General features: G+C 36.4%; 1 protein-coding gene across 4 annotated transcripts in view; it reads left to right on the top strand.

The window, feature by feature from the left end:
- DLC1 (DLC1 Rho GTPase activating protein) overlaps nucleotides 1-15,172 on the top strand; it is a 214,035-nt gene that overhangs the window by 120,306 nt on the left and 78,557 nt on the right. The window lies entirely within an intron of this gene.

The following is a 15,172-nucleotide window of genomic DNA, read 5'->3' as shown; positions in this document are numbered from 1 at the left end:
GGCAATTAGAGTGCAGATATCAGGGTGTATTCCTGAAAGTACTTCATAAACAACAGATTCAGGAAGAGAAACAAAACAGCAATAAACCATGTTGCTGTTCTGTTTACTCTCCAGAATATCAGCAGTTTAAACTGCTGACAACCGAAAAATGGCAAAGTGTCATGACTCTGAATTAAGAAATCCACTTAGATCAGCAATTTGTGTTATCGGGACACACCTTTAAATAAAGAACTCGATATGAGCAGAAGAAATGAGAAAATGTGAAGTATGCATTCTTTGTAGAGTATTCAAGTAAAAGTAATTCAGAAAGTGTTTTGCCTTTAATGACAATCTGGTAGTCTGCACAGAAGAATAGCAAATAATGCAATATAATCTGATATAATCATCAAACAGACAGTTTGATGATCTATATAGAGGCATCTAGCCTCCATAAGTACTCTGGGAAAGCATCATCAAAATTTTTCTAATATGTCTTTTGCATTAGATCACGTAGTCTGAACAACAAAATGAAAGATTATTCTTGGACAAAAAGTATTCAAAAGGCTATTAATGTTGCATGAAACCAGAAGACTGTAGCTGAAGACCTCTTGGTTTTGAGCTGGTGTGGTAAAGGAATGCAAATGAACAGGGACTGTCTTCTCAGGTCTCTCTGCATGCTGTCCCACCATGGCCATGGTGGAGTAATACAGTGCAACACCCTCACATTGGTTCTGAACCATCATATAAAGGCTGAGAAGCTGCATGTTCCACTCTTCGTGTGGCAAAATGGCCCCTGGCTCAGCAACACATGGCCAACCAAGAACACTTGTATAAATGTAAAGTGTTGTAGTGGAGTAGCATGCAAAATGCCTCTCCTGATCAGCAGTGAGTTGCAGTTCAGTGTGGTCATACCATGGTCAGGCTTTTAGTGGCAGCTCATGGTTTCCTACTCAGTGTCTTTTGTTCTTTCTCTTAGTTTGTGCAAACAAGTATCTAGACACATTTTTACAGTCATGTCTGGTGATCTTAAAATGTGGAAAACGAATATTAAATAAATCACTAAACACAATGGAAGCATTTCAATTGCATGGACATCAAAAATGCCAAATAGAGATGGGGTATAATTTGGGGCAAAGGAATGAGCAACAGTGAATAAGAGGACAGAATGAGACTCAAGTTGCTAGGCTCTCCAAATGAAGGATACAAAAATCATAGCGTTTCCTGTTACTATATGTGTGAGAAATAGAAACATGTCCTTGGGAATTCCACATGCAGCTTATTCCACTTACTGATGTCAGAGCACATTCTCAGCAAGGAAGAGAAGCACACTGGTTCATTTAATAGACAGACCTCCCAGTACAGACCAGGGCTGGATGTACAAGAAGGAAAGCAGCATTGGGTGAGCTTCCCCAGAGCTCTCATCTCACACATAGCTTCAAAATGCTGTAGCCAGACTTCTCCTGGTGCCTCCACTGTTGGCTGAATTATCTGCATGATAGATTGTAGGTCAGCTGGTATAGCATTTCTCTGCTCTTTACTAAGACCTATTATGTCTATCAAATGACATGATACTGGGTTTTTCTGCATTTTCACCGGCATTTTTTAGCAATCACAATCAGCTGCTGAGTACAACTGATTATTTCTCTACTTTTCTTGATGAGAAAGCTAAATTGTCTTCTGAAACATCTAATGTTACAGACAAAAATAATGTATTGATAGTCTAGCGTTTCGTGAATTATTGCTAGTTTTGCTGTATTAGTTTAGTCAATCAAAGTCCCCCCCCTCAAAATCACTTATTTGACATTTTTAAAAGTAAGCCTGCAACTGTTCTATTTGAAATTATTTATTTAGCTACTTACCATTTATGCTTTTTTTATGTCATTCTTTTCTTAAAGTTCAATGAAAGCTCACAATATGTCATTAACCTCAGAATTAATTTTTTCAACTATTCCTTCTCTTGAATATTTTCATTTTAGACTAAAGTAAATATGAAGTGAGGTTTTGTCATTCTTCTTTTTCTTTGTTTTGTTTTGTGTTAAATGCCAGAAGAATGAAAAATCAATCATTTGCAAAAGTCTGTTACAGACTGCTTCTCATTATGCCCTACTTTAACAGAGTTTCAATCATCTGGAAGGATTATATATGTCCTTTCAAATTCTTGCGTAAGATATAGAAATAAAGAGAACTCTGGGACTGCAGAAAAGTAATTCCATTAAATTATGTTCCATTTAAATTCCTCTCAGAAGGCAATCAGACAGCTTTCATCTAAGCTTCATGCTTCTAATAAAGACTGGTTTACTTTCGAATCTACTTATGAAGATCTTGTTGGCAGGCTCCTTAGAGCAGACCTTTTATTTTTTAATTTATGATAATTGCTTAGCATTATATCATCATATAGTTTTTCCTGTTACTGGCCATGGTATTGTTTGCACATCTTGTTTACTTTCATTGGGATCACCTAAAACACTATCTTCTGTTTCTCTCAATTGCATAATTTGTTCTTCATTAAGAGTATTTCTGTACTTACTGCTTTCATTTATACTTTCATGTTAACTATGATACCTTAAAATATGCCCTTTTCTGGGTTGCAAAATCTATGAGAATAGAAATTCCTCATTCTTAAACAACTCCCAGCTATGGCTTATACTTCCAGGCTTATATACATATTTATATATACATGTTCACAGCTATATAGAAATAGATATATAGATGTACAGGTGTATATAGGATGAAAAGGAAATAAATAAAAGAGAGTTCATCTGAGGGAAGCTATTAAAGCCCCAGACTGAAGAAAAATTTCATGTATCCGTAAAATTGATACTCATAGAGGAGACAAATTACTGCCTTAAGTGTTTGTTTTCTTCTAAGAATGGAGAAACTGATTTACAATGTGTGTAGGTGAAATAAATTTGTAGATGATTTATACACTGCAAAACCTGAGACCACTTGATATATAGCCTTAGATAAGATATTTTGGCTATTTGAACATTTTTAGGAAAAGACTAATGCCTAATCTGGAGATAACTACCTGTAGGTCTGATGTTTCTTTCAGGCTATCATATAAATATTCAAAACAGCCACTCGCCATGAAATAGGCTATGATTGAATACTGATGTGATTTCTTGTAAATAAGCTGTAATTTACAGAAAGTAAACATACAGCAGTTATATACAAGTCATTTGTATAGTAAAGCAGGCATAACATACACGGTGCAAAACAGCAATCATTTATTCTGATTAAATGGTTAAATAATTTTTATCATGGTAAAATTTCCTCATTTTGATTGTACTCAAAATCTTTGTTGTTATTTGTGGAATTATTTAACAAGCTTATAGTATAAGCAACTTTCCGAGAAAATATCAATTCCATTGAGGTGATTTAAGATTCTTTACATCTTTCAAATGAAGACATGGATATATAATCTGAAATAATAACCTTCATACATAGCATACATTTGTCTATTGTTTTGTATTTTTAATGGACATTTCCTTATGGCAGCACTCAGTTACAGTAGTGGTGGACCGGGAAATCAGAAAGATTTTTTTTTACTTCCACATTTCATTTCCATTAGTGACACTTAAAACATTTATTTCATGGAGTTCCACTGTCATTTCTGGAATCAGAATGCAACAATGGCACTATTTTGTCCAAGTTTACAATTAGAAGTATACAGTACCCTAAGCTTATTGTGAAAGTGGTTGCTACAAAATCCTCATGCATTCAAGTTGCAACAGCTGGAGGGGATTGTGGAAATACAGCCTTTCTCAACATTCTGTTTTTCCACAGTCATCTTAGCCATTTGTAGGACTGCTGTGAACAGCCAGAAACTCTGTATCCTGTTCTGTGCCTGAGATGTTAGGGATGTGTAAGGGAGGAATTCAGTCCCAGGATACTTCAGCAATTAGAAATTTTTAGAAATAACCTTACTACTTTCTCAGGAACTCCAAGTGGTTTCTCTATAAGCACTGACCAAGGAACAGGGAACACAGCCTTAGCAGCCCACAAAACATGTCTGAGAGGAACTGAGCAGCAATATTTCTCTGTAAGCAGGGGAGTATCCAAATGTGGAAAATGTCAGCAGTCTGCTTGAACATGAGGGGAAAGCAAAAAGCAGTACACCTGGCAGCCACCTGTTAGGTGACCAAGCTCATCATTTATACCTTTCAGCGTGCAAGGCTTGCATGAGGTATAGATTGTCAGACAGGGATTAAAAATGAGTGAGAAAGATGAAAATTATGACCTGCTCTCTCAGGGTCCAGTTCCATAATTCATCATTGTGGATAGTTTAAGCTCTTCTGTTAAACGTTGTGTGCTGTGTGATGAGCACTGTGTCCCTGCTAGAAGTATCTTCTGGTGACAGATGACCAAGCAGCCGCCTGCTCTCCAACTCCCAGAAGTGGAGGCTTCTGAGTCCCAGACACAGCACCCCAAACTCTATCTTATTTCAGCACAAAGCAGACGTTTCACACATCTGAAAGATCATTATACTTTAAATGTTCCTTAAAAACTGCTGAAAGTGCTGAACTGCTTTGCATCTGACTGTTTGGAAGAGCCTTGCTCAAAAAGTATTTCAACTGCTCCAGTTCTGTTAGCATCTGGACATCTTTCTGACGTCAGAGGGGGATGATGAGATCCAGATGCTATGACTTACTGATGTTTTCATTAACTTCTTAGCAGCTTTGTCTTTGTTTTGTTTACCAACTGCAACTTCTTGACTCCAACTCACATATGTGAGCGTTACTGGGGGGAGAGCAGGGAGAAGAGCTAGAAAGGAGGGGAGCAGCCAGAGAAATGAAATTAGTGCTTGGCAGAGACCCAAGGTAACTGATTTCTCTTATTACCATGTGCTGTTCCAGGATATGCAGCCTGTGGGAAGGTCAGCCCCAGGCATTAGGAAACATTTTGCCGAGTTGCTATTTTCAGTAAAAAATGATCTATATGATTTGCTAATTATGTTCCATTTTAGCAGTAAACATATTAAGCTAAAGACAACAGGAAATAAGAACATAAGATAATATTAACAACAAGCTCCTGAACTTTACATTTACAATCATGCCTAGACCTAATTGCCATGTAGAGAATATTTATTACTCTGAAGGAATGCCACTATTGCAGTAGACACAGGGGGGAGCCCAGTTACAGTGTAGGTTGCCTTGTAGAAAATAGCTGAATACTTCTTTTAAGGAAATGTTGGCAATAAACAGAGTACAGAAAAAAAGTACACATCTAGCCATCTGTATAGCATCTCTATGGCAATAAATGTTTTATATGTTTGCTAATTTTATATGATAGAATTCCATCTTTAAGAATTTCAACAATTTTCAGTTGAAAGTTTCCGACTGAAAACAGTCTTCTTGCTGGCAGAACAGTTTCCCTGATAGTTCACATCTCATTAAGAGGCTGAGTCAGATTTTTAAGCCTGTGTCTCAACATGCATTTTGCATTTTATGTAGCTGCATGGTTCAAGTCTGGTGGAAGGGGTGAAAGGGAGAGACATATCAAAGTACATTGGTTGACACTATTATGCATTCAACTTTGCAGCATGTTCAGCAGTGTGTGAGAAAATGAGATCAAGAAAGTCCCGTTTTGAAGGAATTATAACTGTAAAACAATCAGTGCTAGGGCTCAGCTGGAGGAGATAAATTCAGAACCTATACAAAAGTATTTACTATTTGCATTACACATGCCATGGTTACTCAGATCAGCACAGGCAGAGAACTTGCCAGACCTCAAGTTCCTCCAGCAGTACCCAAGTTATTTTGACCTGGGCTCTGGTAGGAATAGCAGACGGACAAAATGGGCCAAATTCTCCTTACACAGCAAACATCTCCTAGAGGCTGCTTGTTGTTGTCAGTATCTCCAGAGTGTGAAAAGTTAATTTAGCAAGTATAGCTTATTTTTTGAATTATGGCTGTGTTTGAGCATGCTCAGTGTGCACATATTTGTGTCAGTCTTACACAAAGGCTTCTAGTAAAAATAATGGGAGAGGAATGTTTAGGCAGATTCTACTTCCAAATGTTAAATCAAACATCCAAGAAGGAATGAACAAAGTAAGTCATGGAAAGCAGCTAGCCAGTCAGTTAGTTAGAAAAAAATACTAGTGTAGCACTGTTTGGTAGTAAGATCTGAGAAGGAATTTGCAAAGTAATGTGTTACAAAGTTGTTACCAAATGTGCATAAAGGCTGCAAGAGATGACTTTTCTGAGTTCATCCTACTTCCCCACTCCTTAACTTTGACTTTAGTGGCATTTCATGTTCTCCTGCATGATAATCGAATAGAGCCTATTCACAGTTGAAGCTTTTGAACAGAAATGTAATATAAACTAGAGCATTTTATATTTTGTAGTTTCTGACAGGAAGGGATGAGAGTTTTGCACATTCCTTTGAGGGAACTTACCCAGTGAAAATGTATAGAGACTAAGGAAAGTCTACATTCTGTGTTTCTCCTGTGTTTTCACTTTTTAAAGTCTCTATCGGGTACCTAGGCAGCTTCATTTGGCAGAGGTAAGAGAACCAACACCATACTCCATATGTTTAGCTTAAGTTATCTCTTTCATTCAGAGAGTGCTTCAAAAGCCTTCTAGTCTGTATCTGAGAAGCTCATGTCAAAACGTCACAGCACCCTTTCACAGTTTGTGACATATTATTCTTGCTACTTGATGCTCTGAAGCTGAACATTGGCAGCCACCCTAAGAAGGCAAAGTACCTGCCACCCAAGCTGAAGTAACAACCGGCCTGCCTTGGTAAGCCACAGACAAGAAGGGTTTGGCACATACCATTGCATGTTGCTGCCAATCACAGCAGAAAATCTGCAGGCATTGAATCAACTCTGGTCAGTAGGATGGAGGAAAGTGGAAATTTCTGTAATCCAGTGTATACTTTGTATAACATTAAATGTAGGATGTACTCCTGTTGGCTTTTACTTGCTTCATTAATCTGATGTTCTTCAGGGCAACTGAATCCTTGATATTTGTAAAAGAGAGTTTCACTTTGAAAGGCTAGGTCAAGGAGTTTTGCTCCAGTCATCATTTTTACTTGACATGTTTTCTTATACACACCTGTGCCATGCAGTGCTATTTGCACATCTTTGCAGTCATTGTTCAGAGGGGACAGAGACATAAGTGTGAAATATTTACAAATGAAGCCTGGCCTCAGTCTTTGTTTACTCTGAATATCTATAATTTGTCAAACATTTTGCCCCTCAGACATGCACACAGCTTCCTGGTACATTGTGTTTGCCATGATATAACAGCTCAAGCCATGCCTCCTTCTGTTCATCCTGAATTTTTTCATTAAAAGATGATAAATTAAAGCTTCAAACATGTGAGATTCATCTGCCACAATGTTGCTGCTGATCAGTAGTTCAGTAAATATTTCTGGTTTCTGTTGAGCACCAGAGTTGCACCCCAGTGAGTCCTGGCATACATCAGCATGTACTAAAGTGATTAGGTAGCATGATGTTTTTCAGCACAAATAAAAACATCTTTTTTTCCTGAGCACGGTGACAGGGAGCGGTTTATTTTATCCTCAACTAAGTTGTTGAAGAGTAATCAGTAAGTTGAAAAAAAAAATAAAAAAAATGAAGAATTTTAAGTGATCTTGTGGAAAGGAATAGAGAACAGACTCAACTGAAAGTATTCTGGTTCCAGTAAAGAAGCCTCTGACAGAGATTCTGAGGCAGTTGCAGATGTCAGGCAGAACACTATTTTATCTCCTGCTGCTTTTGACCAGTAAAGCAGTAATTGAGATTCGTCCAACAGAGCTGAAGAGGAAAAACTGCAAACTTGTTCCTAAATATCTCTTTTTCTGCAGAACCAGAAGGAACTAGATTGCAATCAGGCATTTACATTGATGAACTTGTTTGTTTTTGTGCTTTAAAAATTTGCTGAATGTTCGGATTGACATTCACACAGAATCACACATTCTAGATCTTTAATATGAAAGTGCTGGTGACATACAGCTATACACCACATATTTTAGAAACCTAAGAACCTAATGAGATTTACACTATTGATAAGATCCTGACATTCAGTCTTGTAGCTAACATCAGAGATTTTTCTTAAAGTTGTATCAGTTAAGAAATGGAAGATGATTTTTCTGTGTGATTTTTTTTTCTCAGTGTAATATATGTTGTCATATATAATATATATTACATACAATAAACTTACACAAGTATATGTATGCACTGTTGATCAGACTTTTGGTTTCAAAAATGAGTTGAAGTGAACGCGATAAGAAGCATTATTAAGCAAAAGTAATCCTGTTGTTGGAATTTTTAAGGATCTACTGATGCTTCTTCCTTTCCCTTTAGATTTAGTTTGGATGTCAGTCCAGAGTCCACTGAGAGCTCTTCATTGGTGGACTGCAAGTTCATCTTTTTGCATCTGAGATTTAATGGAACAACCATGGTTCCTTTTCTAATGCCAGAAAGATTATTATAATCAACTGTACCCTTTTGCATTTTAAATGTCCTAAAAACTCACTAAATGACTTGCACATTTTTTGATAAATCTGTATATTTGATTTTTATTTATAGAGTTCAGATGTTTGTTTTCTGAATCTTCATACACCAGTAATGGCTTCTTTAATGTGATTTTTTCAAGTATTTTGAAGATAAAATTTTCTGTGGTCAGCTGGGACCCTCAAGCAAGCACTCAGCTATTTCAAGCAGGACTGCACAAATATTTATCATTGGCATCAGCACAAGTATTATGGAAACACAGACTCTTTGGCTTATTTCCCATTCATGGCAGTTTAAAGAGAACTTGAAGTCACTTTCCAATTTGATTTCTTTGAATGTACTTGGTAAAATTTGTTCCATTTCTTATTGCCATATTTTGTCATCTATGCGCTTTAAACTCTTGGTCATAGTAAAACATTAAATATCTTCTCTCTCTCATTACAAAAGTAAATGTCTTCAGTACCTGTAAGAAATTTAGAAGTGTCACAAAGTATATGCATGGTTCTGTTTCATGATGTGTTAACCTTATTGATGCTAACCATGGATGATATAATCATCTGAAGATCTTTTTTTCTTTGACAAACAGATAGGCAAAACAGCTGAAATGGTGGACAACCAGTGAAACTGAGAAAAAAAGAGAGATTAGAAATTAACCATCTTGACTTTTTTCCTTTAATAATAGATACTGTTAACTTGAAATTAGCATAGAAAATGTTCAAATTATTTTGTAACATCTACTGGACATGAAGTAATACAATTAGATGATCTCAAATGGAAATAGTTTTTAATTGCAGCAAATTTAAATAGCTCATGTCCTACTAGAAGCAAAGAATTTTGCTGATGTGAACGCAGTAATAACTTCACTAAGGAAAGAATGTTGTCCAGCATAATATGAACAAGACAGGCATTTTCATGAGATTTTAGAGGTCAATAAAAAGATAGTCCACATTTCTCAGTCTGTGCAACAACCACAAATAGAAATAATTCAACAAGCCTACATAAGAAGCTTGGTAACTTGTATCCTTGCACAGAACTGTCACTGTGAAGTTTACGGGTGACCATAAAATCGAATTCTTTTCCTGGTATCCCATCATCTGAATTCCTATATTGTTCTCACTATCACTCCATCAGATCTGTGTGTTTAAAAACAGAAATAACAACAATCTCCTTATCGTTTGTTCCTTGGACTATAAAAAGTAAAAATGATTAACAAGAAGCTTTAATTCTCTTTTCATAAGTTTGTAGTCTCCTTCCATATTTTAATTAGTACTATTTATAATACCTATTTATCTTATATTTTAATGTCACCAGGGTTAGCATCCTTAGACAGCCCATTTGAAAGTTGAAACTGGTAGTTTCTGATCCCTGAGCCCATGACTGCTTTTAATAAGACCTACTGAAGCTGTTAGGAATTAAAGGTCATTACAGCTTTGTGTATATTTGGGCTATTTGGCAAAATTAGCTTGCCATGGTGGCCTGATGGGTAATGATGATCACATCTGGTTCCATTTCTTTGGAGCTACCACAGCAAGATGTAATTTCAAACATGAGGTTTCAGTATCCACCACCTGGGGAAATCTCCACAGGGATTTAACTCTTCTCTGCCCCTTGCATTTAAGATCACTCACTCCATTGCTCCTTTTGTCCTCAGTGCTTCACACCATTTCATTCCTATCATTTTTGTTTTCTGCCAGCAGTCTATTCACAGTATTTGGCACAAATTTATTCAAGACAAGGACTGGCAATAGCCATGTGTTCATGCAGTGCCTGGAACAGGTGCTGAGCACCCTCTAATGCGTCTTTAATGCAGTGACAGTGCTGTGGATGAGGACTTATTTGAGGAAAGAGGATTCACAGCAATGAGTGAAGATCACTTTTTTCCTAAATAGGAGAAATATTTTACACTGTACAATGTGTTATAAGCAAGACATAGGAATTATCAGCAGGAAAATCTATATTGAAAAAAAGTATTTTTAAGCAAATTATCTTTGTAAAAATGCTAGCAACAATGGTATTTAATGTGTTGTATTTCCATGGGTATACTGTACATCTTATACTTCTCTACTATTTATTTTTCTCTTACCTTTTTACTGGTCACAGTTCATTGAATTAAAAAGGCTTGGATAGGAACAAAAGGAAGGAGGAATATCTGTCTAACTGCCTGTGGGAATATACCAGAGTTTCCACTGATATTTTCCTGAATTTTCAAAGCAGATTAGGATAGAATGTGTATCTGCTGATTTCATCTTAAACACTTAGTAAGAAGCATGGAGTACCATAATAATATATTATTCAGGAAAATAGGAAAGCAAGCAAACAAATGAAAAATGACCAGGAATTATTTCATGAAACCAGAACAAATTTACTTCGGTTCTTGAAGAACAGCCTACATTTTACACCCAATAAGTGAGTATTTTTATCTTCTGTTTCAATTCTTTCTGCATTTGTAAATCACCATCAGAGCTGGTTTTTGGCTTCCCCCATGCATTAGGCAACAGAAACAATGTGTCCATGTGGATTTGTTGTCATTCTCTGTGCATTTGTGTGAACACTGGCATATGATTAATTTAAAAGCAGAATGAAAACACACTTTAGAGCACTTGCTATTGAAGCAGAAAGCAAGAAGTCTTGTGAACACTTCTACAGGAAATCCCATAAAACTGTATTTGCAAATTTCAGGTTGTTAATTGCCATCAGCTGTCTCTTACTGTGCATTAAAAGTCCTCTGACAGCATGAAAAACTGCTGGGCTGTGGCACAACCTTGATGCTTTAGTGGGAAGGTGCCCCAGCACAGCTTTGTGAAGGAAGCCAGATGAATAACATAAGACCAAGAACTCTCTCAGAAGAAGGATAAAGGAAATAAAATTCCTACACTGAAACTGGGTCTCATCTGCCCGAGTAAGATAAACTCTTGCATTTAACCAAAACTTTTCAAAACAATTCTCATGAAGTGTTTGCAACCTCTCAAAAAACTATGGTCTTAGAGAGATAGAAGTAATCCTATAAACCTTACTTCTGACAAAACTAAAGCAGTGTTCTGAAACTAATTTTTATCCAGAAAGTATTCCCACTTTTTTTCCCTCTCTTTTCAGTGTTAATTTTGTTTACAAGATGCATTTTTTTCTATCCAAAGGCCTGATACGTTATATCAAGGCAGCGATTTTATGGATATAGGACAATGAGTGCCTGAAAGTGCAGAATTATAGTAGGCAGAAAATATGATTTAAAACAGCTTTTTCATAAACAAGACAAAAATTTCAATCATATTAGAATTTTCTTCAAAAATAAGGAGATATTAGTATAATTCACAATTGAACTGAGGGTGAGAACACCAAGTATCCTAATATATTGTATTGGGTGTTGAAGAGAGTCTTACTCCAAAATATTTTTCATTTTCTCTCACACGCAGTCTGGCACATGCCATAGCCTGTACTGAACAAACTGAAATTTTCAGCAAAGAGAGCATCATTCATTTTAGTGGAGTTGCACCAAATATTCATAAGTAGAGATCCGATAACATTAGGAAATACATGAGAAGTTCTCCTCGTCTGTTTCAGAATAAAAAATAGAAAGTTTGAAGCTCCATGTGTTTTTCTGCTGCTGTTCCAGTAATCTGTGTATGTGCACAGAAAAAACAATCTCAACTTTGATATGCAACTGTCCATGAAAAGGCAGAGAAGAAAAATCTCTGCAGCCAGCAGTTTTGACCTCCTAAAGCTAACATCAAGCTGACCTTTCCAGAAAAGCAGGATCTTCTTTCTTCCTGCTTTTCAGTAACATGCATGTGCAGTAATGTTGTCCCAGGATAGTTCTTCCAGCTCCCAGTGAAGGCACACAGTATCTGAGCATGGTCTCGGATGGGGGTAGAGGAAATTTTCTTAACACCTCTCTCTAACTCAGTCCTTAGTCAGTGACAGTTCACAAGCTGATTCTGAGAAAATTTTCATTTTATATCTACATATATATGTGTGAGTACATGATAATAAAAGGTTTCTGACATTATTCTCACTTACAGTTGAGTCTTTTAACAGTGCCTTGGTAAGATTCAGCTCATTTGAAGTCCCTTTAACTTCAGTGGAATGGTATAAACAGCAGTAAAACTCCATGCTGCTCTAGAAACCACCTTGCCCAAGGTGGTATCAAGTTCTGCAGTGGTAACAGTGGGCAAGGACATGCTGCTAACCACCACTCTTTGAACAGGGTGTCTGCTTTCAAGAAGAGAGAGCAACTGCAAAGCCTGCCCTAGCCAAGCTAGCAGCAAGCACCGCAACAAACTTAGCTCTGATTTTTTGGCCTACATCTTTTTGAAGGTGGGGTTTTCCAGGTTACCCCACAAACTCAACATGAGTGGAGCACTGAATGTCTTAGACCCAAACGTGTACACTCAATTCTAATGGGTATGAGTAAAGATGAGAAATTAAGGATGGGAAACAACCTTACATAAAAAGGTGGAGCAGCATTAAAGATCAGGTCTGAATTCTGTTATGTAGCAATACAATAAACTTCCTGGAGATTCAAGATCAGTTTTTTGAGTTATATATCCTCTTTGCCATTTGTGAATTAATTTGAACTGAAGGCATGCTTTAGACATTTCTGCTGTGTTAGAGAAATTATAGCAAATTGAAATGTCACTGCAGGTAAATAAAGAAATGCACAAACTGTATACGTATTTAGGAATATAGAGAGAAATTAAAGGGAGAAACTGAAAATTGCATGCACAGGTATGCAAGGCACTTTAACAAAGTGGTAAAGTGTGGCATTTATTGGAGGACAATGAAAAGAGCTCACTTTTTAAATTCTTAACAGTAACAATTACCAATTAAAAATAACAATTAACAGTTCTGAATTAACAATAAAACTGAGAATCTAGATACAGTATTTCAGCTGTAGCTAACAAATTAGGCAAACAGAAATGCAAATTAATTTTATTCTACTTGGTTTTGGTGCACCTGTTCATAGATTCTTACCAGATGCTACAGTAAATAACACACATGAGAAACTGGCCTTTAAAACTCTACAAGCATCTTTCTGGATTTTAAAATTATCAGGAGTTAGGCACTTTTTCTCCAAAAAACATTTTTTATGGACTGTCACAATTATGAGACACTATGTGCAAACAGTATAGTTTTTGAATTGTATAACCAGATGAGCTAAATACATACTACGCTGATCTCGTAAGTGTAGTAGGAGTATATAGGCACCTCCTGACTTCTTTAACCATGTTTTCTGATTTTTTATGATTATTTAAATGTATACCAGAAATCATTCTCACTTAGGTACAATTATACTTAGTTTTCTGTAGAGTGGTTCTGATGAACCTGGACTCATTCAGAAGAATTCTTTCTTTCTTATTTCACCTGAGTTCATTCCTTACAGATAAACAAACATCAGCTCATCAAACAACTCATTACCTTTGTTCCTTCTCACCATTCACAGGCTTTAAATACCACTGGCATTCATAACAGCTATTTACAAATGTGCTGTACTTATAGCATTAAGCGACATGAGTGCTTTACGGCTCTATTTACAAGATATCAAAGTGGTTTCTTACAGAGCAGTGCTATTTCCCTCCTGCTCTGGGCACATGAAATCAGTGAACCTAATAAAGTAGAAAAGCCTCATTAATGGAAGCAACTGTCCTTTGTGAGTGAGCAGCAGAAAGCAGCAGATCAAAGGTGCCCTGTGCTCACTTCCTTGAGCAGTGTCTGCACATCTGTTTTCTTTATATCGAATGTATGATTAAACTTTCTAGTTAACAACAACAAAGCTTTTTGCTACTATTATTTTTCTAATACACACTGACTTCAGTTTCAACCTTTATCTAAAAACATTTAAAGGTTTTTTAATATGCAGTTACCAGTCTGATTGATATAAACTGTGTTTAAGTTTAACCAGGATGTTGAGAGATGGAATGCTCCTTATCTGTCTATACTAGATGTAAATAAAAAGATCAGATAGCACCGTGCTAGGGTTAACTTTTCTTCAAAATAACACCAAAAGCTGGTGTGTTTCACAACTATGCCCAACTGCAAACAAGACTAGGAGTGGATCTGCTATTACAACAGTAGCTTTTCTCTTACTTTTAAAAAAGAAAACTAAATTATGAAGAAGGTCATAATTTTTGTGCAGTTAAAAAAAAAATAAATAAAATCATCATTTTGCGAGATCATCGTTAGCTGGGACCAAATAATTGATTTCTGCTGTCTGGAGTCAAGACATCCAATTTAAATACTGATTTTTTTTTTTTTCAAAAAATAGTGTTCTTTAAAAAAAAAAAAATTTTGGTTTTTTGTTTTTTTGTTTTTCAGATAGGAAAAACATTATGGTACTGAATTAAAACTCTAATGTGCCTATCTAGCATGATTCCTACTCTTGTATGTATATTTTTCTGCATTGTATTTTGCAATATATTTTTTTTCCCTTTAAATGTGGTATTTTGGTCTTTACTCAAGACAACTCCTATGTTAATACATTACTTGCATTAAGATGGCTTCTGTGCATGTGCACCCAGATGCAAGGAGAAAGAAGTTTTGAAAAGCTAAGAAATCAGAGTCTCGTGTATCTGCCTAGATAGATACAGCAGTCCCGTGGGTATCAATAGGAAGGAACAAGAGCGGGCAGATGTTTCAGGCACAGGAGGAATCTTTGCCTCAGCACTTACTGCCCATATGCCATTAACACAGACTGACACAAGGTAGTAGGCTGATTGGTAAGCAAGATACCAGAAGATA

The sequence above is a fragment of the Tympanuchus pallidicinctus genome, unplaced genomic scaffold, assembly GCF_026119805.1.
Source record: "Tympanuchus pallidicinctus isolate F22 unplaced genomic scaffold, pur_lepc_1.0 scaffold2, whole genome shotgun sequence".
In the NCBI taxonomy this organism is placed as follows: domain Eukaryota; kingdom Metazoa; phylum Chordata; class Aves; order Galliformes; family Phasianidae; genus Tympanuchus; species Tympanuchus pallidicinctus.
The sequence above is the reverse complement of the archived record's forward strand: the minus strand, read 5'-3'. Positions and strand labels throughout refer to the sequence as shown.